General features: G+C 41.0%; 14 non-coding genes across 14 annotated transcripts; all 14 read left to right on the forward strand.

The window, feature by feature from the left end:
• Window positions 1–404: 404 nt before the first annotated feature.
• Window positions 405–477, forward strand: trnah-aug. The gene has a single exon. It is a non-coding gene; the product is annotated as a tRNA-His (tRNA).
• An 894-nt stretch (window positions 478–1,371) lies between these two features.
• On the forward strand, window positions 1,372–1,443 carry trnae-uuc. Its single transcript has one exon. It is a non-coding gene; the product is annotated as a tRNA-Glu (tRNA).
• Window positions 1,444–2,029: 586 nt separating this feature from the next.
• On the forward strand, window positions 2,030–2,101 carry trnae-uuc. Its single transcript has one exon. It is a non-coding gene; the product is annotated as a tRNA-Glu (tRNA).
• Window positions 2,102–4,208: 2,107 nt separating this feature from the next.
• On the forward strand, window positions 4,209–4,280 carry trnae-uuc. Its single transcript has one exon. It is a non-coding gene; the product is annotated as a tRNA-Glu (tRNA).
• Window positions 4,281–4,782: 502 nt separating this feature from the next.
• trnae-uuc lies at window positions 4,783–4,854 on the forward strand. The gene has a single exon. It is a non-coding gene; the product is annotated as a tRNA-Glu (tRNA).
• Window positions 4,855–6,564: 1,710 nt separating this feature from the next.
• trnae-uuc lies at window positions 6,565–6,636 on the forward strand. The gene has a single exon. It is a non-coding gene; the product is annotated as a tRNA-Glu (tRNA).
• Window positions 6,637–7,222: 586 nt separating this feature from the next.
• On the forward strand, window positions 7,223–7,294 carry trnae-uuc. The gene has a single exon. It is a non-coding gene; the product is annotated as a tRNA-Glu (tRNA).
• Window positions 7,295–9,403: 2,109 nt separating this feature from the next.
• trnae-uuc lies at window positions 9,404–9,475 on the forward strand. The gene has a single exon. It is a non-coding gene; the product is annotated as a tRNA-Glu (tRNA).
• Window positions 9,476–9,978: 503 nt separating this feature from the next.
• On the forward strand, window positions 9,979–10,050 carry trnae-uuc. The gene has a single exon. It is a non-coding gene; the product is annotated as a tRNA-Glu (tRNA).
• A 587-nt stretch (window positions 10,051–10,637) lies between these two features.
• Window positions 10,638–10,709, forward strand: trnae-uuc. Its single transcript has one exon. It is a non-coding gene; the product is annotated as a tRNA-Glu (tRNA).
• A 4,611-nt stretch (window positions 10,710–15,320) lies between these two features.
• On the forward strand, window positions 15,321–15,392 carry trnae-uuc. Its single transcript has one exon. It is a non-coding gene; the product is annotated as a tRNA-Glu (tRNA).
• Window positions 15,393–17,497: 2,105 nt separating this feature from the next.
• On the forward strand, window positions 17,498–17,569 carry trnae-uuc. Its single transcript has one exon. It is a non-coding gene; the product is annotated as a tRNA-Glu (tRNA).
• Window positions 17,570–18,082: 513 nt separating this feature from the next.
• On the forward strand, window positions 18,083–18,154 carry trnae-uuc. Its single transcript has one exon. It is a non-coding gene; the product is annotated as a tRNA-Glu (tRNA).
• A 587-nt stretch (window positions 18,155–18,741) lies between these two features.
• trnae-uuc lies at window positions 18,742–18,813 on the forward strand. Its single transcript has one exon. It is a non-coding gene; the product is annotated as a tRNA-Glu (tRNA).
• Window positions 18,814–22,500: the final 3,687 nt, after the last annotated feature.

Consider the following 22,500-nt stretch of genomic DNA (forward strand, 5'->3'; position numbering starts at 1 on the left):
TCTGTGATGTGTATTTTAAGTATGTGTCTTCCCATATGGTCTAGCGGTTAGGATTCCTGGTTTTCACCCAGGTGGCCTGGGTTCAACTCCCGGTATTGGAAAGAATATATTTTCGTAGGGTATCCACTTGTGTAACAACAGATGCAGCAGTTTCTCACAACACAACAATATTCCCTCAGCAACAGGAAATGTGACATGTTATGTAGATTCAAATTATACAATTATTTTTAAACGTTGAATACACTTCATGGCTGCATTTCTTGCTCTGCAGTAAAATTCATGCAACAACAGGAGGATCAAATTAAGATATGCATCTTAAACAGAAAACCAAGGAAACTTGTTGTTGACAGACGCTATGACTGTGTACACTGGTCTAGCTGTGACCTGACTTCAGGTTAGATGTGGGGCCAGTGGTGCAATGGATAACGTGTCTGACTATGGATCAGAAGATTCTAGGTTCGACTCCTGGCTGGCTCAATACTTTGTTTAATTGACTGAAATCAAGCTGGGAATGATACTGTATACCTTTCAGTGCTTCTGGCTGTTCTCACTTCAAACACATTTTAGACGGATTTCATCTGGACATTCCCCAACATCTCTGAGAAAAAAATATGTAGCTTTTAAATCCAACAGGCATAATGTCAACATTTAAAGATTTGTCTGTGATGTGAATTTTTAAGTATGTGTCTTCCCATATGGTCTAGCGGTTAGGATTCCAGGTTTTCACACAGGTGGCCTGGGTTCAACTCCCAGTATGGTAAAGATCATCTTATCGTTAGGTACCCACTTGTGTAATAACAGATGCAGCAGTTTCACACAACACAACAATATTCCCTCAGCAACAGGACATGTTATGTATAAAAGCGTCTGCTAAATGGCATATATTATTATGTATATACAAAGCTTTTTAAACGTTGAATACACTTCATGGCTGCATTTCTTGCTCTGCAGTAAAATTCATGCAACAACAGGAGGATCAAATTAAGATATGCATCTGAAACAGAAAACCAAGGAACCTTGTTGTTGACAGACGCTATGACTGTCTACACTGGTCTAGCTGTGACCTTACTTCAGCTTAGACGTGGGGCCAGTGGTGCAATGCATAACGTGTCTGACTACGGATCAGAAGATTCTAGGTTCGACTCCTGGCTGGCTCAATACTTTATTTAATTGACTGAAATCAAGCTGGGAATGATACTGTATACCTTTCAGTGCTTCTGGCTGTTCTCACTTCAAACACACTTTAGATGGATTTCATCTGGACATTCCCCAACATCTCTGAGAAAAAAAAAAGATGTGGCTTTTAAATCCAACAGGCATGATGTCAACATTTAAAGATTTGTCTGTGATGTGTATTTTAAGTATGTGTTTTCCCATATGGTCTAGCGGTTAGGATTCCTGGTTTTCACCCAGGTGGCCCGGGTTCAACTCCCGGTATGGGAAAGAATATATTTTCGTTAGGTACCCACTTGTGTAACAACAGATGCAGCAGTTTCTCACAACACAACAATATTCCCTCAGCAACAGGAAATGTGACTTGTTATGTAGATTCAAATTATACAAAGCTTTTTAAACGTTGAATACACTTCATGGCTGCATTTCTTGCTCTGCAGTAAAATTCATGCAACAACAGGAGGATCAAATTAAGATATGCATCTGAAACAGAAAACCAAGGAACCTTTTTGTTGACAGACGCCATGACTGTGTACACTGTTCTAGCTGTGACCTGACTTCAGCTTAGACGTGTGGCCAGTGGTGAAATGGATAACGTGTCTGACTACGGATCAGAAGATTCTAGGTTTGACTCCTGGCTGGTTCAATACTTTATTTAATTGACTGAAATCAAGCTGGGAATGATACTGTATACCTTTCTGTGCTTCTGGCTGTTCTCACTTCAAACACATTATAGATGGATTTCATCTGGACATTCCCCAACATCTCTGAGAAAAAAGATGTAGTTTTTGAATCCAACAGGCATAATGTCAACATTTAAAGATGTGTCTGTGATGTGTATTTTAAGTATGTGTCTTCCCATATGGTCTAGCGGTTAGGATTCCTGGTTTTCACCCAGGTGGCCCGGGTTCAACTCCCGGTATGGGAAAGAATATATTTTTGTTATGTTACCCACTTGTGTAACAACAGATGCAGCAGTTTCTCAAAACACAACAATATTCCCTCAGCAACAGGAAATGTGACTTGTTATGTAGATTCAAATTATATAAGTCTTTTTAAACGTTGAATACACTTCTTGGCTGCATTTCTTGCTCTGCAGTAAAATTCATGCAACAACAGAAGGATCAAATTAAGATATGCATCTGAAACAGAAAACCAAGGAACCTTGTTGTCGACAGACTGTGTACACTGGTCTAGCTGTGACCTGACTTCAGCTTAGATGTGGGGCCAGTGGCGCAATGGATAACGTGTCTGACTACGGATCAGAAGATTCAAGGTTTGACTCCTGTAGATTCAAATTATACAAAGCTTTTTAAACGTTGAATACACTTCATGGCTGCATTTCTTGCTCTGCAGTAAAATTCATGCAACAACAGGAGGATCAAATTAAGATATGCATCTGAAACAGAAAACCAAGGAACCTTGTTGTTGACAGACGCTTTTGACTGTGTACATTTGTCTAGCTGTGACCTGACTTCAGCTTAGACGTGGTGCCAGTGAGGGTAGGCAACAACATCTCCTCCCCGCTGATCCTGAACACGGGGGCCCCACAAGGGTGCGTTCTGAGCCCTCTCCTGTACTCCCTGTTCACCCACGACTGCGTGGCCACGCACGCCTCCAACTCAATCATCAAGTTTGCGGACGACACAACAGTGGTAGGCTTGATTACCAACAACGACGAGACGGCCTACAGGGAGGAGGTGAGGGCCCTCGGAGTGTGGTGTCAGGAAAATAACCTCACACTCAACGTCAACAAAACTAAGGAGATGATTGTGGACTTCAGGAAACAGCAGAGGGAACACCCCCCTATCCACATCGATGGAACAGTACTGGAGAGGGTAGCTAGTTTTAAGTTCCTCGGCATACACATCACAGACAAACTGAATTGGTCCACTCACACTGACAGCGTCGTGAAGAAGGCGCAGCAGCGCCTATTCAACCTCAGGAGGCTGAAGAAATTCGGCTTGTCACCAAAAGCACTCACAAACTTCTACAGATGCACAATCGAGAGCATCCTGGCGGGCTGTATCACCGCCTGGTACGGCAACTTCTCCGCCCTCAACCGTAAGGCTCTCCAGAGGGTAGTGAGGACTGCACAACGCATCACCGGGGCAAACTACCTGCCCTCCAGGACACCTACACCACCCGTTGTTACAGGAAGGCCATAAAGATCATCAAGGACATCAACCACCCGAACCACTGCCTGTTCACCCCGCTATCATCCAGAAGGCGAGGTCAGTACAGGTGCATCAAAGCTGGGACCGAGAGACTGAAAAACAGCTTCTATCTCAAGGCCATCAGACTGTTAAACAGCCACCACTAACATTGAGTGGCTGCTGCCAACACACTGTCATTGACGCTGACCCAACTCCAGCCATTTTAATAATGGGAATTGATGGGAAATGATGTAAATATATCACTAGCCACTTTAAACAATGCTACCTTATATAATGTTACTTACCCTACATTATTCATCTCATATGCATATGTATATACTGTACTCTACATCATCGACTGCATCCTTATGTAACACATGTATCACTAGCCACTTTAACTATGCCACTTTGTTTACTTTGTCTACACACTCATCTCATATGTATATACTGTACTCGATACCATCTACTGTATGCTGCTCTGTACCATCACTCATTCATATATCCTTATGTACATGTTCCTTATCCCCTTACACTGTGTATAAGACAGTAGTTTTGGAATTGTTAGTTAGATTACTTGTTGGTTATCACTGCATTGTCGGAACTAGAAGCACAAGCATTTCGCTACACTCGCATTAACATCTGCTAACCATGTGTATGTGACAAATAAAATTTGATTTGATTTGATTTGAATGGATAACGTGTCTGACTACGGATCAGAAGATTCTAGGTTCGACTCCTGGCTGGCTCAATACTTTGTTTAATTGACTGAAATCAAGCAGGGAATGATACTGTATTAAAAAAGATGTAGCTTTTAAATCCAACAGGCATGATGTCAACATTTAAAGATTTGTCTGTGATGTGTATTTTAAGTACGTGTCTTCCCATATGGTCTAGCGGTTAGGATTCCTGGTTTTCACCCAGGTGGCCCGGGTTCAACTCCCGGTATGGGAAAGAATAACTCATCGTTAGGTACGCACTTGTGTAACAACAGATTCAGCAGTTTCACAAAACAGTATTCCCTCAGCAACAGCAAATGTGACATGTCATGTAGATTCAAATTATACAAGGCTTTTTAAACGATGAATACACTTCATGGCTGCATTTCTTGCTCTGCAGTAAAATTCATGCAACAACAGGAGGATCAAATTAAGATATGCATCTGAAACAGAAAACCAAGGAACCTTGTTGTTTAGAGACGCTATGACTGTGTACACTGGTCTAGCTGTGACCTGACTTCAGCTTAGACGTGGGGCCAGTGGTGCAATGGATAACGTGTCTGACTACGGATCAGAAGATTCTAAGTTCAACTCCTGGCTGGCTCAATACTTGATTTAATTGACTGAAATCAAGCTGGGAATGATACTGTATGAAAAAAGATGTAGCTTGTAAATCAAACAGGCATAATGTCAACATTTAAAGATTTGTCTGTGATGTGTATTATACATATGTGTCTTCCCATATGGTCTAGCGGTTAGGATTCCTGGTTTTCACCCAGGTGGCCCGGGTTCAACTCCCGGTATGGGAAAGGATATCTTTTCGTTTGGTACGCACTTGTGTACCAACAGATGCAGCATTTTCACACAACTAAACCATATTCCCTCAGCAACAGCAAATGTGACATGTCATGTAGATTCCAATTATACAAGGCTTTTTAAACGATGAATACACTTCATGGCTGCATTTCTTGTTCTGCAGTAAAATTCATGCAACAACAGGAGGATCAAATTAAGATATGCATCTGAAACAGAAAACCAAGGAACCTTGTTGTTGACAGACGCCATGACTGTGTACACTGGTCTAGCTGTGACCTGACTTCAGCTTAGACGTGGTGCCAGTAGTGCAATGGATAATGTGTCTGACTACGGATCAGAAGATTCTAGGTTCAACTCCTGGCTGGCTCAATAATTTATTTAATTGACTGAAATCAAGCTGGGAATGATACTGTATACCTTTCAGTGCTTTTGGCTGTTCTCACTTCAAACACATTTTAGACGGATTTCATCTGGACATTCCCCAACATCTCTGAGGAAAAAAGATGTCGCTTTTAAATCCAACAGGCATGATGTCAACATTTAAAGATTTGTCTGTGATGTGTATTTCAAGTATTTGTCTTCCCATATGGTCTAGCGGTTAGGATTCCTGGTTTTCACCCAGCTGGCCCGGGTTCAACTCCCGGTATGGGAAAGAATATATTTTCGTTAGGTACCCACTTGTGTATCAACAGATGCAGCAGTTTCTCACAACACAACAATATTCCCTCAGCAACAGGAAATGTGACTTGTTATGTAGATTCAAATTATATAAGGCTTTTTAAACGTTGAATACACTTCATGGCTGCATTTCTTGCTCTGCAGTAAAATTCATGCAACAACAGGAGGATCAAATGATACTGTATACCTTTCTGTGCTTCTGGCTGTTCTCACTTCAAACACATTATAGATGGATTTCATCTGGACATTCCCCAACATCTCTGAGAAAAAAATATGTAGTTTTTAAATCCAACAGGCATAATGTCAACATTTAAAGATTTGTCTGTGATGTGTATTTTAAGTATGTGTCTTCCCATATGGTCTAGCGGTTAGGATTCCTGGTTTTCACCCAGGTGGCCGGGTTCAACTCCCTGTATGGGAAAGGATATCTTGTCATTAGGTACCCACTTGTGTAACAACAGATGCAGCAGTTTCTCACAACACAACAATATTCCCTCAGCAACATGAAATGTGACATGTCATGTAGATTTGAATTATACAATTATTTTTAAACGTTGAATACACTTCATGGCTGCATTTCTTGCTCTGCAGTAAAATTCATGCAACAACAGGAGGATCAAATTAAGATATGCATCTGAAACAGAAAAAACCAAGGAACCTTGTTGTTGACAGACGCTATGACTGTCTACACTGGTCTAGCTGTGACCTTACTTCAGCTTAGACGTGGGGCCAGTGGTGCAATGGATAACGTGTCTGACTACGGATCAGAAGATTCTAGGTTCGACTCCTGGCTGGCTCAATACTTTATTTAATTGACTGAAATCAAGCTGGGAATGATACTGTATACCTTTCAGTGCTTCTGGCTGTTCTCACTTCAAACACACTTTAGATGGATTTCATCTGGACATTCCCCAACATCTCTGAGAAATCAAGGGAATGAAAAAAAAGATGTGGCTTTTAAATCCAACAGGCATGATGTCAACATTTAAAGATTTGTCTGTGATGTGTATTTTAAGTATGTGTTTTCCCATATGGTCTAGCGGTTAGGATTCCTGGTTTTCACCCAGGTGGCCCGGGTTCAACTCCCGGTATGGGAAAGAATATATTTTCGTTAGGTACCCACTTGTGTAACAACAGATGCAGCAGTTTCTCACAACACAACAATATTCCCTCAGCAACAGGAAATGTGACTTGTTATGTAGATTCAAATTATACAAAGCTTTTTAAACGTTGAATACACTTCATGGCTGCATTTCTTGCTCTGCAGTAAAATTCATGCAACAACAGGAGGATCAAATTAAGATATGCATCTGAAACAGAAAACCAAGGAACCTTTTTGTTGACAGACGCCATGACTGTGTACACTGTTCTAGCTGTGACCTGACTTCAGCTTAGACGTGTGGCCAGTGGTGAAATGGATAACGTGTCTGACTACGGATCAGAAGATTCTAGGTTTGACTCCTGGCTGGTTCAATACTTTATTTAATTGACTGAAATCAAGCTGGGAATGATACTGTATACCTTTCTGTGCTTCTGGCTGTTCTCACTTCAAACACATTATAGATGGATTTCATCTGGACATTCCCCAACATCTCTGAGAAAAAAGATGTAGTTTTTGAATCCAACAGGCATAATGTCAACATTTAAAGATGTGTCTGTGATGTGTATTTTAAGTATGTGTCTTCCCATATGGTCTAGCGGTTAGGATTCCTGGTTTTCACCCAGGTGGCCCGGGTTCAACTCCCGGTATGGGAAAGAATATATTTTTGTTATGTTACCCACTTGTGTAACAACAGATGCAGCAGTTTCTCAAAACACAACAATATTCCCTCAGCAACAGGAAATGTGACTTGTTATGTAGATTCAAATTATATAAGTCTTTTTAAACGTTGAATACACTTCATGGCTGCATTTCTTGCTCTGCAGTAAAATTCATGCAACAACAGGAGGATCAAATTAAGATATGCATCTGAAACAGAAAACCAAGGAACCTTGTTGTCGACAGACTGTGTACACTGGTCTAGCTGTGACCTGACTTCAGCTTAGATGTGGGGCCAGTGGCGCAATGGATAACGTGTCTGACTACGGATCAGAAGATTCAAGGTTTGACTCCTGTAGATTCAAATTATACAAAGCTTTTTAAACGTTGAATACACTTCATGGCTGCATTTCTTGCTCTGCAGTAAAATTCATGCAACAACAGGAGGATCAAATTAAGATATGCATCTGAAACAGAAAACCAAGGAACCTTGTTGTTGACAGACGCTTTTGACTGTGTACATTTGTCTAGCTGTGACCTGACTTCAGCTTAGACGTGGTGCCAGTGAGGGTAGGCAACAACATCTCCTCCCCGCTGATCCTGAACACGGGGGCCCCACAAGGGTGCGTTCTGAGCCCTCTCCTGTACTCCCTGTTCACCCACGACTGCGTGGCCACGCACGCCTCCAACTCAATCATCAAGTTTGCGGACGACACAACAGTGGTAGGCTTGATTACCAACAACGACGAGACGGCCTACAGGGAGGAGGTGAGGGCCCTCGGAGTGTGGTGTCAGGAAAATAACCTCACACTCAACGTCAACAAAACTAAGGAGATGATTGTGGACTTCAGGAAACAGCAGAGGGAACACCCCCCTATCCACATCGATGGAACAGTACTGGAGAGGGTAGCTAGTTTTAAGTTCCTCGGCATACACATCACAGACAAACTGAATTGGTCCACTCACACTGACAGCGTCGTGAAGAAGGCGCAGCAGCGCCTATTCAACCTCAGGAGGCTGAAGAAATTCGGCTTGTCACCAAAAGCACTCACAAACTTCTACAGATGCACAATCGAGAGCATCCTGGCGGGCTGTATCACCGCCTGGTACGGCAACTTCTCCGCCCTCAACCGTAAGGCTCTCCAGAGGGTAGTGAGGACTGCACAACGCATCACCGGGGGCAAACTACCTGCCCTCCAGGACACCTACACCACCCGTTGTTACAGGAAGGCCATAAAGATCATCAAGGACATCAACCACCCGAACCACTGCCTGTTCACCCCGCTATCATCCAGAAGGCGAGGTCAGTACAGGTGCATCAAAGCTGGGACCGAGAGACTGAAAAACAGCTTCTATCTCAAGGCCATCAGACTGTTAAACAGCCACCACTAACATTGAGTGGCTGCTGCCAACACACTGTCATTGACGCTGACCCAACTCCAGCCATTTTAATAATGGGAATTGATGGGAAATGATGTAAATATATCACTAGCCACTTTAAACAATGCTACCTTATATAATGTTACTTACCCTACATTATTCATCTCATATGCATATGTATATACTGTACTCTACATCATCGACTGCATCCTTATGTAACACATGTATCACTAGCCACTTTAACTATGCCACTTTGTTTACTTTGTCTACACACTCATCTCATATGTATATACTGTACTCGATACCATCTACTGTATGCTGCTCTGTACCATCACTCATTCATATATCCTTATGTACATGTTCCTTATCCCCTTACACTGTGTATAAGACAGTAGTTTTGGAATTGTTAGTTAGATTACTTGTTGGTTATCACTGCATTGTCGGAACTAGAAGCACAAGCATTTCGCTACACTCGCATTAACATCTGCTAACCATGTGTATGTGACAAATAAAATTTGATTTGATTTGATTTGAATGGATAACGTGTCTGACTACGGATCAGAAGATTCTAGGTTCGACTCCTGGCTGGCTCAATACTTTGTTTAATTGACTGAAATCAAGCAGGGAATGATACTGTATTAAAAAAAGATGTAGCTTTTAAATCCAACAGGCATGATGTCAACATTTAAAGATTTGTCTGTGATGTGTATTTTAAGTACGTGTCTTCCCATATGGTCTAGCGGTTAGGATTCCTGGTTTTCACCCAGGTGGCCCGGGTTCAACTCCCGGTATGGGAAAGAATAACTCATCGTTAGGTACGCACTTGTGTAACAACAGATTCAGCAGTTTCACAAAACAGTATTCCCTCAGCAACAGCAAATGTGACATGTCATGTAGATTCAAATTATACAAGGCTTTTTAAACGATGAATACACTTCATGGCTGCATTTCTTGCTCTGCAGTAAAATTCATGCAACAACAGGAGGATCAAATTAAGATATGCATCTGAAACAGAAAACCAAGGAACCTTGTTGTTTAGAGACGCTATGACTGTGTACACTGGTCTAGCTGTGACCTGACTTCAGCTTAGACGTGGGGCCAGTGGTGCAATGGATAACGTGTCTGACTACGGATCAGAAGATTCTAAGTTCAACTCCTGGCTGGCTCAATACTTGATTTAATTGACTGAAATCAAGCTGGGAATGATACTGTATGAAAAAAAGATGTAGCTTGTAAATCAAACAGGCATAATGTCAACATTTAAAGATTTGTCTGTGATGTGTATTATACATATGTGTCTTCCCATATGGTCTAGCGGTTAGGATTCCTGGTTTTCACCCAGGTGGCCCGGGTTCAACTCCCGGTATGGGAAAGGATATCTTTTCGTTTGGTACGCACTTGTGTACCAACAGATGCAGCATTTTCACACAACTAAACCATATTCCCTCAGCAACAGCAAATGTGACATGTCATGTAGATTCCAATTATACAAGGCTTTTTAAACGATGAATACACTTCATGGCTGCATTTCTTGTTCTGCAGTAAAATTCATGCAACAACAGGAGGATCAAATTAAGATATGCATCTGAAACAGAAAACCAAGGAACCTTGTTGTTGACAGACGCCATGACTGTGTACACTGGTCTAGCTGTGACCTGACTTCAGCTTAGACGTGGTGCCAGTGGTGCAATGGATAATGTGTCTGACTACGGATCAGAAGATTCTAGGTTCAACTCCTGGCTGGCTCAATAATTTATTTAATTGACTGAAATCAAGCTGGGAATGATACTGTATACCTTTCAGTGCTTTTGGCTGTTCTCACTTCAAACACATTTTAGACGGATTTCATCTGGACATTCCCCAACATCTCTGAGGAAAAAAGATGTCGCTTTTAAATCCAACAGGCATGATGTCAACATTTAAAGATTTGTCTGTGATGTGTATTTCAAGTATTTGTCTTCCCATATGGTCTAGCGGTTAGGATTCCTGGTTTTCACCCAGGTGGCCCGGGTTCAACTCCCGGTATGGGAAAGGATATCTTATCGTTAGGTACCCACTTGTGTAATAACAGATGCAGCAGTTTCACACAACACAACAATATTCCCTCAGCAACAGGAAATGTGACATGTTATGTATAAAAGTGTCTGCTAAATGGCATATATTATTATTATGTATATACAATACTTTTTAAACGTTGAATACACTTCATGGCTGCATTTCTTGCTCTGCAGTAAAATTCATGCAACAACAGGAGGATCAAATGAAGATATGCATCTGAAACAGAAAACCAAGGAACCTTGTTATTGACAGACGCTATGACTGTGTACACTGGTCTAGCTGTGACCTGACTTCAGTTTAAATGTGTGGCCAGTGGCGCAATGGATAAAGTGTCTGACTACGGATCAGAAGATTCTAGGTTCAACTCCTGACTGGCTCAATACTTTATTGAATTGACCGAAATCAATTTATTGAATTGACCGAAATCATCTGGACATTCCCCAACATCTCTGAGAAAAAAAAGATGTCACTTTTAAATCCAACAGGCATAATGTCAACATTTAAAGATTTGTCTGTGATGTGTATTTTTCAGTATGTGTCTTCCCATATGGTCTAGCGGTTAGGATTCCTGGTTTTCGCCCGGGTTCAACTCCCGTTATGGGAAAGAATATATTTTCGTAGGGTATCCACTTGTGTAACAACAGATGCAGCAGTTTCTCACAACACAACAATATTCCCTCAGCAACAGGAAATGTGACATGTTATGTAGATTCAAATTATACAAGGGTTTTTAAACGTTGAATACACTTCATGGCTGCATTTCTTGCTCTGCAGTAAAATTCATGCAACAACAGGAGGATCAAATTAAGATATGCATCTGAAACAGAAAACCAAGGAACCTTGTTTTTGACAGACGCTATGACTGTGTAAACTGGTCTAGCTGTGACCTGACTTCAACTTAGACGTGGTGCCAGTGGCGCAATGGATAATGTGTCTAATTACAGAGAAGAACATTCAAGGTTTGACTCCTGGCTGCCTCAATAGTTTACTTAATTGACTGAAATCAAGCTGGGAATGATACTGTAAACCTTTCAGTGCTTCTGGCTGTTCTTACTTCAAACACATTTTAGACGGATTTCATCTGGACATTCCCCGACATCTCTGAGAACAAAATATTTAGCTTTTAAATCCAACAGGCATGATGTCAACATCTAAAGATTTGTCTGTGATGTGTGTATTAACTATGTGTCTTCCCATATGGTCTAGCGGTTAGGATTCCTGGTTTTCACCCAGCTGGCCCGGGTTCAACTCCCGGTATGGGAAAGAATATATTTTCGTTAGGTACCCACTTGTGTATCAACAGATGCAGCAGTTTCTCACAACACAACAATATTCCCTCAGCAACAGGAAATGTGACTTGTTATGTAGATTCAAATTATATAAGGCTTTTTAAACGTTGAATACACTTCATGGCTGCATTTCTTGCTCTGCAGTAAAATTCATGCAACAACAGGAGGATCAAATGATACTGTATACCTTTCTGTGCTTCTGGCTGTTCTCACTTCAAACACATTATAGATGGATTTCATCTGGACATTCCCCAACATCTCTGAGAAAAAAATATGTAGTTTTTGAATCCAACAGGCATAATGTCAACATTTAAAGATTTGTCTGTGATGTGTATTTTAAGTATGTGTCTTCCCATATGGTCTAGCGGTTAGGATTCCTGGTTTTCACCCAGGTGGCCCGGGTTCAACTCCCTGTATGGGAAAGGATATCTTGTCATTAGGTACCCACTTGTGTAACAACAGATGCAGCAGTTTCTCACAACACAACAATATTCCCTCAGCAACATGAAATGTGACATGTCATGTAGATTTGAATTATACAATTATTTTTAAACGTTGAATACACTTCATGGCTGCATTTCTTGCTCTGCAGTAAAATTCATGCAACAACAGGAGGATCAAATTAAGATATGCATCTGAAACAGAAAAAAAAGGAACCTTGTTGTTGAGAGACGCTATGACTGTGTACACTTGTCTAGCTGTGACCTGACTTCAGCTAAGACGTGGGGCCAGTGGTGCAATGGATAACGTGTCTGACTACGGATCAGAAGATTCTAGGTTCGACTCCTGGCTGGCTCAATACTTTGTTTAATTGACTGAAATCAAGCAGGGAATGATACTGTATTAAAAAAAGATGTAGCTTTTAAATCAAACAGGCATAATGTCAACATTTAAAGATTTGACTGTGATGTGTATTTTAAGTATGTTTCTTCCCATATGGTCTAGCGGTAAGGATTCCTGGTTTTCACCCAGGTGGCCAGGTTTCAATTCCCGGTATGGGAAAGAATATATTGTCGTTAGGTACGTACTTGTGTAACAACAGATGCAGCAGTTTCTCACAACACAACAATATTCCCTCAGCAACAGGAAATGTGACTTGTTATATAGATTCAAATTATACATGGCTTTTTAAACGTTGAATACACTTCATGGCTGCATTTCTTGCTCTGCAGTAAAATTCATGCAACAACAGGAGGATCAAATTAAGATATGCATCTGAAACAGAAAACCAAGGAACCTTGTTGTTGACAGACGCTATGACTGTGTACACTGGTCTAGCTGTGACCTGACTTCAGCTTAGACGTGTGGCCAGTGGAGCAATGGATAACGTGTCTGACTACGGATCAGAAGATTCATGGTTCAACTCCTGGCTGCCTCAATACTTTATTTAATTGACTGAAATCAAGCTGGGAATGATACTGTATACCTTTCAGTGCTTCTGGCTGTTGTCACTTCAAACACATTTTAGACGGATTTCATCTGGACATTCCCCAACATCTCTGAGAAAAAAAGATGTAGCTTTTAAATCCAACAGGCATAATGTCAACATTTAAAGATTTGTCTGTGATGTGTATTTTAAGTATGTGTCTTCCCATATGGTCTAGCGGTTAGGATTCCTGGTTTTCACTCTGGTGGCCCGGGTTCGACTCCCGGTATGGGAAAGAATATCTTGTCGTTAGGTAAGCAGTTGTGTAACAAAATATGCAGTGGTTTCACACAACACAACAGTATTCCCTCAGCAACAGGAAATGTTAAACTTCATGTATATTTATATTATACAAGAGTTTTTAAACGTTGAATACACTTCATGGCTGCATTTCTTGCTCTACAGTAAAATTCATGCAACAACAGGAGGATCAAATGAAGATATGCATCTGAAACAGAAAACCAAGGAACCTTGTTATTGACAGACGCTATGACTGTGTACACTGGTCTAGCTGTGACCTGACTTCAGTTTAAATGTGTGGTCAGTGGCGCAATGGATAAAGTGTCTGACTACGGATCAGAAATTCTAGGTTCAACTCCTGACTGGCTCAATACTTTATTGAATTGACCGAAATCAATTTATTGAATTGACCGAAATCATCTGGACATTCCCCAACATCTCTGAGAAAAAAAGATGTCACTTTTAAATCCAACAGGCATAATGTCAACATTTAAAGATTTGTCTGTGATGTGTATTTTTCAGTATGTGTCTTCCCATATGGTCTAGCGGTTAGGATTCCTGGTTTTCGCCCGGGTTCAACTCCCGTTATGGGAAAGAATATATTTTCGTAGGGTATCCACTTGTGTAACAACAGATGCAGCAGTTTCTCACAACACAACAATATTCCCTCAGCAACAGGAAATGTGACATGTTATGTAGATTCAAATTATACAAGGGTTTTTAAACGTTGAATACACTTCATGGCTGCATTTCTTGCTCTGCAGTAAAATTCATGCAACAACAGGAGGATCAAATTAAGATATGCATCTGAAACAGAAAACCAAGGAACCTTGTTTTTGACAGACGCTATGACTGTGTAAACTGGTCTAGCTGTGACCTGACTTCAACTTAGACGTGGTGCCAGTGGCGCAATGGATAATGTGTCTAATTACAGAGAAGAACATTCAAGGTTTGACTCCTGGCTGCCTCAATAGTTTATTTAATTGACTGAAATCAAGCTGGGAATGATACTGTAAACCTTTCAGTGCTTCTGGCTGTTCTCACTTCAAACACATTTTAGACGGATTTCATCTGGACATTCCCCGACATCTCTGAGAACAAAATATTTAGCTTTTAAATCCAACAGGCATGATGTCAACATCTAAAGATTTGTCTGTGATGTGTGTATTAAATATGTGTCTTCCCATATGGTCTAGCGGTTAGGATTCCTGGTTTTCACCCAGCTGGCCCGGGTTCAACTCCCGGTATGGGAAAGAATATATTTTCGTTAGGTACCCACTTGTGTATCAACAGATGCAGCAGTTTCTCACAACACAACAATATTCCCTCAGCAACAGGAAATGTGACTTGTTATGTAGATTCAAATTATATAAGGCTTTTTAAACGTTGAATACACTTCATGGCTGCATTTCTTGCTCTGCAGTAAAATTCATGCAACAACAGGAGGATCAAATGATACTGTATACCTTTCTGTGCTTCTGGCTGTTCTCACTTCAAACACATTATAGATGGATTTCATCTGGACATTCCCCAACATCTCTGAGAAAAAAAGATGAGGTTTTTGAATCCAACAGGCATAATGTCAACATTTAAAGATGTGTCTGTGATGTGTATTTTAAGTATGTGTCTTCCCATATGGTCTAGCGGTTAGGATTCCTGGTTTTCACCCAGGTGGCCCGGGTTCAACTCCCGGTATGGGAAAGAATATATTTTTGTTATGTTACCCACTTGTGTAACAACAGATGCAGCAGTTTCTCAAAACACAACAATATTCCCTCAGCAACAGGAAATGTGACTTGTTATGTAGATTCAAATTATATAAGTCTTTTTAAACGTTGAATACACTTCATGGCTGCATTTCTTGCTCTGCAGTAAAATTCATGCAACAACAGGAGGATCAAATTAAGATATGCATCTGAAACAGAAAACCAAGGAACCTTGTTGTCGACAGACTGTGTACACTGGTCTAGCTGTGACCTGACTTCAGCTTAGATGTGGGGCCAGTGGCGCAATGGATAACGTGTCTGACTACGGATCAGAAGATTCAAGGTTTGACTCCTGTAGATTCAAATTATACAAAGCTTTTTAAACGTTGAATACACTTCATGGCTGCATTTCTTGCTCTGCAGTAAAATTCATGCAACAACAGGAGGATCAAATTAAGATATGCATCTGAAACAGAAAACCAAGGAACCTTGTTGTTGACAGACGCTTTTGACTGTGTACATTTGTCTAGCTGTGACCTGACTTCAGCTTAGACGTGGTGCCAGTGAGGGTAGGCAACAACATCTCCTCCCCGCTGATCCTGAACACGGGGGCCCCACAAGGGTGCGTTCTGAGCCCTCTCCTGTACTCCCTGTTCACCCACGACTGCGTGGCCACGCACGCCTCCAACTCAATCATCAAGTTTGCGGACGACACAACAGTGGTAGGCTTGATTACCAACAACGACGAGACGGCCTACAGGGAGGAGGTGAGGGCCCTCGGAGTGTGGTGTCAGGAAAATAACCTCACACTCAACGTCAACAAAACTAAGGAGATGATTGTGGACTTCAGGAAACAGCAGAGGGAACACCCCTATCCACATCGATGGAACAGTACTGGAGAGGGTAGCTAGTTTTAAGTTCCTCGGCATACACATCACAGACAAACTGAATTGGTCCACTCACACTGACAGCGTCGTGAAGAAGGCGCAGCAGCGCCTATTCAACCTCAGGAGGCTGAAGAAATTCGGCTTGTCACCAAAAGCACTCACAAACTTCTACAGATGCACAATCGAGAGCATCCTGGCGGGCTGTATCACCGCCTGGTACGGCAACTTCTCCGCCCTCAACCGTAAGGCTCTCCAGAGGGTAGTGAGGACTGCACAACGCATCACCGGGGCAAACTACCTGCCCTCCAGGACACCTACACCACCCGTTGTTACAGGAAGGCCATAAAGATCATCAAGGACATCAACCACCCGAACCACTGCCTGTTCACCCCGCTATCATCCAGAAGGCGAGGTCAGTACAGGTGCATCAAAGCTGGGACCGAGAGACTGAAAAACAGCTTCTATCTCAAGGCCATCAGACTGTTAAACAGCCACCACTAACATTGAGTGGCTGCTGCCAACACACTGTCATTGACGCTGACCCAACTCCAGCCATTTTAATAATGGGAATTGATGGGAAATGATGTAAATATATCACTAGCCACTTTAAACAATGCTACCTTATATAATGTTACTTACCCTACATTATTCATCTCATATGCATATGTATATACTGTACTCTACATCATCGACTGCATCCTTATGTAACACATGTATCACTAGCCACTTTAACTATGCCACTTTGTTTACTTTGTCTACACACTCATCTCATATGTATATACTGTACTCGATACCATCTACTGTATGCTGCTCTGTACCATCACTCATTCATATATCCTTATGTACATGTTCCTTATCCCCTTACACTGTGTATAAGACAGTAGTTTTGGAATTGTTAGTTAGATTACTTGTTGGTTATCACTGCATTGTCGGAACTAGAAGCACAAGCATTTCGCTACACTCGCATTAACATCTGCTAACCATGTGTATGTGACAAATAAAATTTGATTTGATTTGATTTGAATGGATAACGTGTCTGACTACGGATCAGAAGATTCTAGGTTCGACTCCTGGCTGGCTCAATACTTTGTTTAATTGACTGAAATCAAGCAGGGAATGATACTGTATTAAAAAAGATGTAGCTTTTAAATCCAACAGGCATGATGTCAACATTTAAAGATTTGTCTGTGATGTGTATTTTAAGTACGTGTCTTCCCATATGGTCTAGCGGTTAGGATTCCTGGTTTTCACCCAGGTGGCCCGGGTTCAACTCCCGGTATGGGAAAGAATAACTCATCGTTAGGTACGCACTTGTGTAACAACAGATTCAGCAGTTTCACAAAACAGTATTCCCTCAGCAACAGCAAATGTGACATGTCATGTAGATTCAAATTATACAAGGCTTTTTAAACGATGAATACACTTCATGGCTGCATTTCTTGCTCTGCAGTAAAATTCATGCAACAACAGGAGGATCAAATTAAGATATGCATCTGAAACAGAAAACCAAGGAACCTTGTTGTTTAGAGACGCTATGACTGTGTACACTGGTCTAGCTGTGACCTGACTTCAGCTTAGACGTGGGGCCAGTGGTGCAATGGATAACGTGTCTGACTACGGATCAGAAGATTCTAAGTTCAACTCCTGGCTGGCTCAATACTTGATTTAATTGACTGAAATCAAGCTGGGAATGATACTGTATGACATTCCCCAAAAAAAAGATGTAGCTTGTAAATCAAACAGGCATAATGTCAACATTTAAAGATTTGTCTGTGATGTGTATTATACATATGTGTCTTCCCATATGGTCTAGCGGTTAGGATTCCTGGTTTTCACCCAGGTGGCCCGGGTTCAACTCCCGGTATGGGAAAGGATATCTTTTCGTTTGGTACGCACTTGTGTACCAACAGATGCAGCATTTTCACACAACTAAACCATATTCCCTCAGCAACAGCAAATGTGACATGTCATGTAGATTCCAATTATACAAGGCTTTTTAAACGATGAATACACTTCATGGCTGCATTTCTTGTTCTGCAGTAAAATTCATGCAACAACAGGAGGATCAAATTAAGATATGCATCTGAAACAGAAAACCAAGGAACCTTGTTGTTGACAGACGCCATGACTGTGTACACTGGTCTAGCTGTGACCTGACTTCAGCTTAGACGTGGTGCCAGTGGTGCAATGGATAATGTGTCTGACTACGGATCAGAAGATTCTAGGTTCAACTCCTGGCTGGCTCAATAATTTATTTAATTGACTGAAATCAAGCTGGGAATGATACTGTATACCTTTCAGTGCTTTTGGCTGTTCTCACTTCAAACACATTTTAGACGGATTTCATCTGGACATTCCCCAACATCTCTGAGGAAAAAAGATGTCGCTTTTAAATCCAACAGGCATGATGTCAACATTTAAAGATTTGTCTGTGATGTGTATTTCAAGTATTTGTCTTCCCATATGGTCTAGCGGTTAGGATTCCTGGTTTTCACCCAGGTGGCCCGGGTTCAACTCCCGGTATGGGAAAGGATATCTTATCGTTAGGTACCCACTTGTGTAATAACAGATGCAGCAGTTTCACACAACACAACAATATTCCCTCAGCAACAGGAAATGTGACATGTTATGTATAAAAGTGTCTGCTAAATGGCATATATTATTATTATGTATATACAATACTTTTTAAACGTTGAATACACTTCATGGCTGCATTTCTTGCTCTGCAGTAAAATTCATGCAACAACAGGAGGATCAAATGAAGATATGCATCTGAAACAGAAAACCAAGGAACCTTGTTATTGACAGACGCTATGACTGTGTACACTGGTCTAGCTGTGACCTGACTTCAGTTTAAATGTGTGGCCAGTGGCGCAATGGATAAAGTGTCTGACTACGGATCAGAAGATTCTAGGTTCAACTCCTGACTGGCTCAATACTTTATTGAATTGACCGAAATCAATTTATTGAATTGACCGAAATCATCTGGACATTCCCCAACATCTCTGAGAAAAAAAGATGTCACTTTTAAATCCAACAGGCATAATGTCAACATTTAAAGATTTGTCTGTGATGTGTATTTTTCAGTATGTGTCTTCCCATATGGTCTAGCGGTTAGGATTCCTGGTTTTCGCCCGGGTTCAACTCCCGTTATGGGAAAGAATATATTTTCGTAGGGTATCCACTTGTGTAACAACAGATGCAGCAGTTTCTCACAACACAACAATATTCCCTCAGCAACAGGAAATGTGACATGTTATGTAGATTCAAATTATACAAGGGTTTTTAAACGTTGAATACACTTCATGGCTGCATTTCTTGCTCTGCAGTAAAATTCATGCAACAACAGGAGGATCAAATTAAGATATGCATCTGAAACAGAAAACCAAGGAACCTTGTTTTTGACAGACGCTATGACTGTGTAAACTGGTCTAGCTGTGACCTGACTTCAACTTAGACGTGGTGCCAGTGGCGCAATGGATAATGTGTCTAATTACAGAGAAGAACATTCAAGGTTTGACTCCTGGCTGCCTCAATAGTTTACTTAATTGACTGAAATCAAGCTGGGAATGATACTGTAAACCTTTCAGTGCTTCTGGCTGTTCTTACTTCAAACACATTTTAGACGGATTTCATCTGGACATTCCCCGACATCTCTGAGAACAAAATATTTAGCTTTTAAATCCAACAGGCATGATGTCAACATCTAAAGATTTGTCTGTGATGTGTGTATTAACTATGTGTCTTCCCATATGGTCTAGCGGTTAGGATTCCTGGTTTTCACCCAGCTGGCCCGGGTTCAACTCCCGGTATGGGAAAGAATATATTTTCGTTAGGTACCCACTTGTGTATCAACAGATGCAGCAGTTTCTCACAACACAACAATATTCCCTCAGCAACAGGAAATGTGACTTGTTATGTAGATTCAAATTATATAAGGCTTTTTAAACGTTGAATACACTTCATGGCTGCATTTCTTGCTCTGCAGTAAAATTCATGCAACAACAGGAGGATCAAATGATACTGTATACCTTTCTGTGCTTCTGGCTGTTCTCACTTCAAACACATTATAGATGGATTTCATCTGGACATTCCCCAACATCTCTGAGAAAAAAATATGTAGTTTTTGAATCCAACAGGCATAATGTCAACATTTAAAGATTTGTCTGTGATGTGTATTTTAAGTATGTGTCTTCCCATATGGTCTAGCGGTTAGGATTCCTGGTTTTCACCCAGGTGGCCCGGGTTCAACTCCCTGTATGGGAAAGGATATCTTGTCATTAGGTACCCACTTGTGTAACAACAGATGCAGCAGTTTCTCACAACACAACAATATTCCCTCAGCAACATGAAATGTGACATGTCATGTAGATTTGAATTATACAATTATTTTTAAACGTTGAATACACTTCATGGCTGCATTTCTTGCTCTGCAGTAAAATTCATGCAACAACAGGAGGATCAAATTAAGATATGCATCTGAAACAGAAAAAAAGGAACCTTGTTGTTGAGAGACGCTATGACTGTGTACACTTGTCTAGCTGTGACCTGACTTCAGCTAAGACGTGGGGCCAGTGGTGCAATGGATAACGTGTCTGACTACGGATCAGAAGATTCTAGGTTCGACTCCTGGCTGGCTCAATACTTTGTTTAATTGACTGAAATCAAGCAGGGAATGATACTGTATTAAAAAAGATGTAGCTTTTAAATCAAACAGGCATAATGTCAACATTTAAAGATTTGACTGTGATGTGTATTTTAAGTATGTTTCTTCCCATATGGTCTAGCGGTAAGGATTCCTGGTTTTCACCCAGGTGGCCAGGTTTCAATTCCCGGTATGGGAAAGAATATATTGTCGTTAGGTACGTACTTGTGTAACAACAGATGCAGCAGTTTCTCACAACACAACAATATTCCCTCAGCAACAGGAAATGTGACTTGTTATATAGATTCAAATTATACATGGCTTTTTAAACGTTGAATACACTTCATGGCTGCATTTCTTGCTCTGCAGTAAAATTCATGCAACAACAGGAGGATCAAATTAAGATATGCATCTGAAACAGAAAACCAAGGAACCTTGTTGTTGACAGACGCTATGACTGTGTACACTGGTCTAGCTGTGACCTGACTTCAGCTTAGACGTGTGGCCAGTGGAGCAATGGATAACGTGTCTGACTACGGATCAGAAGATTCATGGTTCAACTCCTGGCTGCCTCAATACTTTATTTAATTGACTGAAATCAAGCTGGGAATGATACTGTATACCTTTCAGTGCTTCTGGCTGTTGTCACTTCAAACACATTTTAGACGGATTTCATCTGGACATTCCCCAACATCTCTGAGAAAAAAAGATGTAGCTTTTAAATCCAACAGGCATAATGTCAACATTTAAAGATTTGTCTGTGATGTGTATTTTAAGTATGTGTCTTCCCATATGGTCTAGCGGTTAGGATTCCTGGTTTTCACTCTGGTGGCCCGGGTTCGACTCCCGGTATGGGAAAGAATATCTTGTCGTTAGGTAAGCAGTTGTGTAACAAAATATGCAGTGGTTTCACACAACACAACAGTATTCCCTCAGCAACAGGAAATGTTAAACTTCATGTATATTTATATTATACAAGAGTTTTTAAACGTTGAATACACTTCATGGCTGCATTTCTTGCTCTACAGTAAAATTCATGCAACAACAGGAGGATCAAATGAAGATATGCATCTGAAACAGAAAACCAAGGAACCTTGTTATTGACAGACGCTATGACTGTGTACACTGGTCTAGCTGTGACCTGACTTCAGTTTAAATGTGTGGTCAGTGGCGCAATGGATAAAGTGTCTGACTACGGATCAGAAATTCTAGGTTCAACTCCTGACTGGCTCAATACTTTATTGAATTGACTGAAATCAATTTATTGAATTGACCGAAATCATCTGGACATTCCCCAACATCTCTGAGAAAAAAAGATGTCACTTTTAAATCCAACAGGCATAATGTCAACATTTAAAGATTTGTCTGTGATGTGTATTTTTCAGTATGTGTCTTCCCATATGGTCTAGCGGTTAGGATTCCTGGTTTTCGCCCGGGTTCAACTCCCGTTATGGGAAAGAATATATTTTCGTAGGGTATCCACTTGTGTAACAACAGATGCAGCAGTTTCTCACAACACAACAATATTCCCTCAGCAACAGGAAATGTGACATGTTATGTAGATTCAAATT

The sequence above is a fragment of the Oncorhynchus gorbuscha genome, unplaced genomic scaffold (genome assembly GCF_021184085.1).
Source record: "Oncorhynchus gorbuscha isolate QuinsamMale2020 ecotype Even-year unplaced genomic scaffold, OgorEven_v1.0 Un_scaffold_1128, whole genome shotgun sequence".
Taxonomy (NCBI): Eukaryota; Metazoa; Chordata; class Actinopteri; order Salmoniformes; family Salmonidae; genus Oncorhynchus; species Oncorhynchus gorbuscha.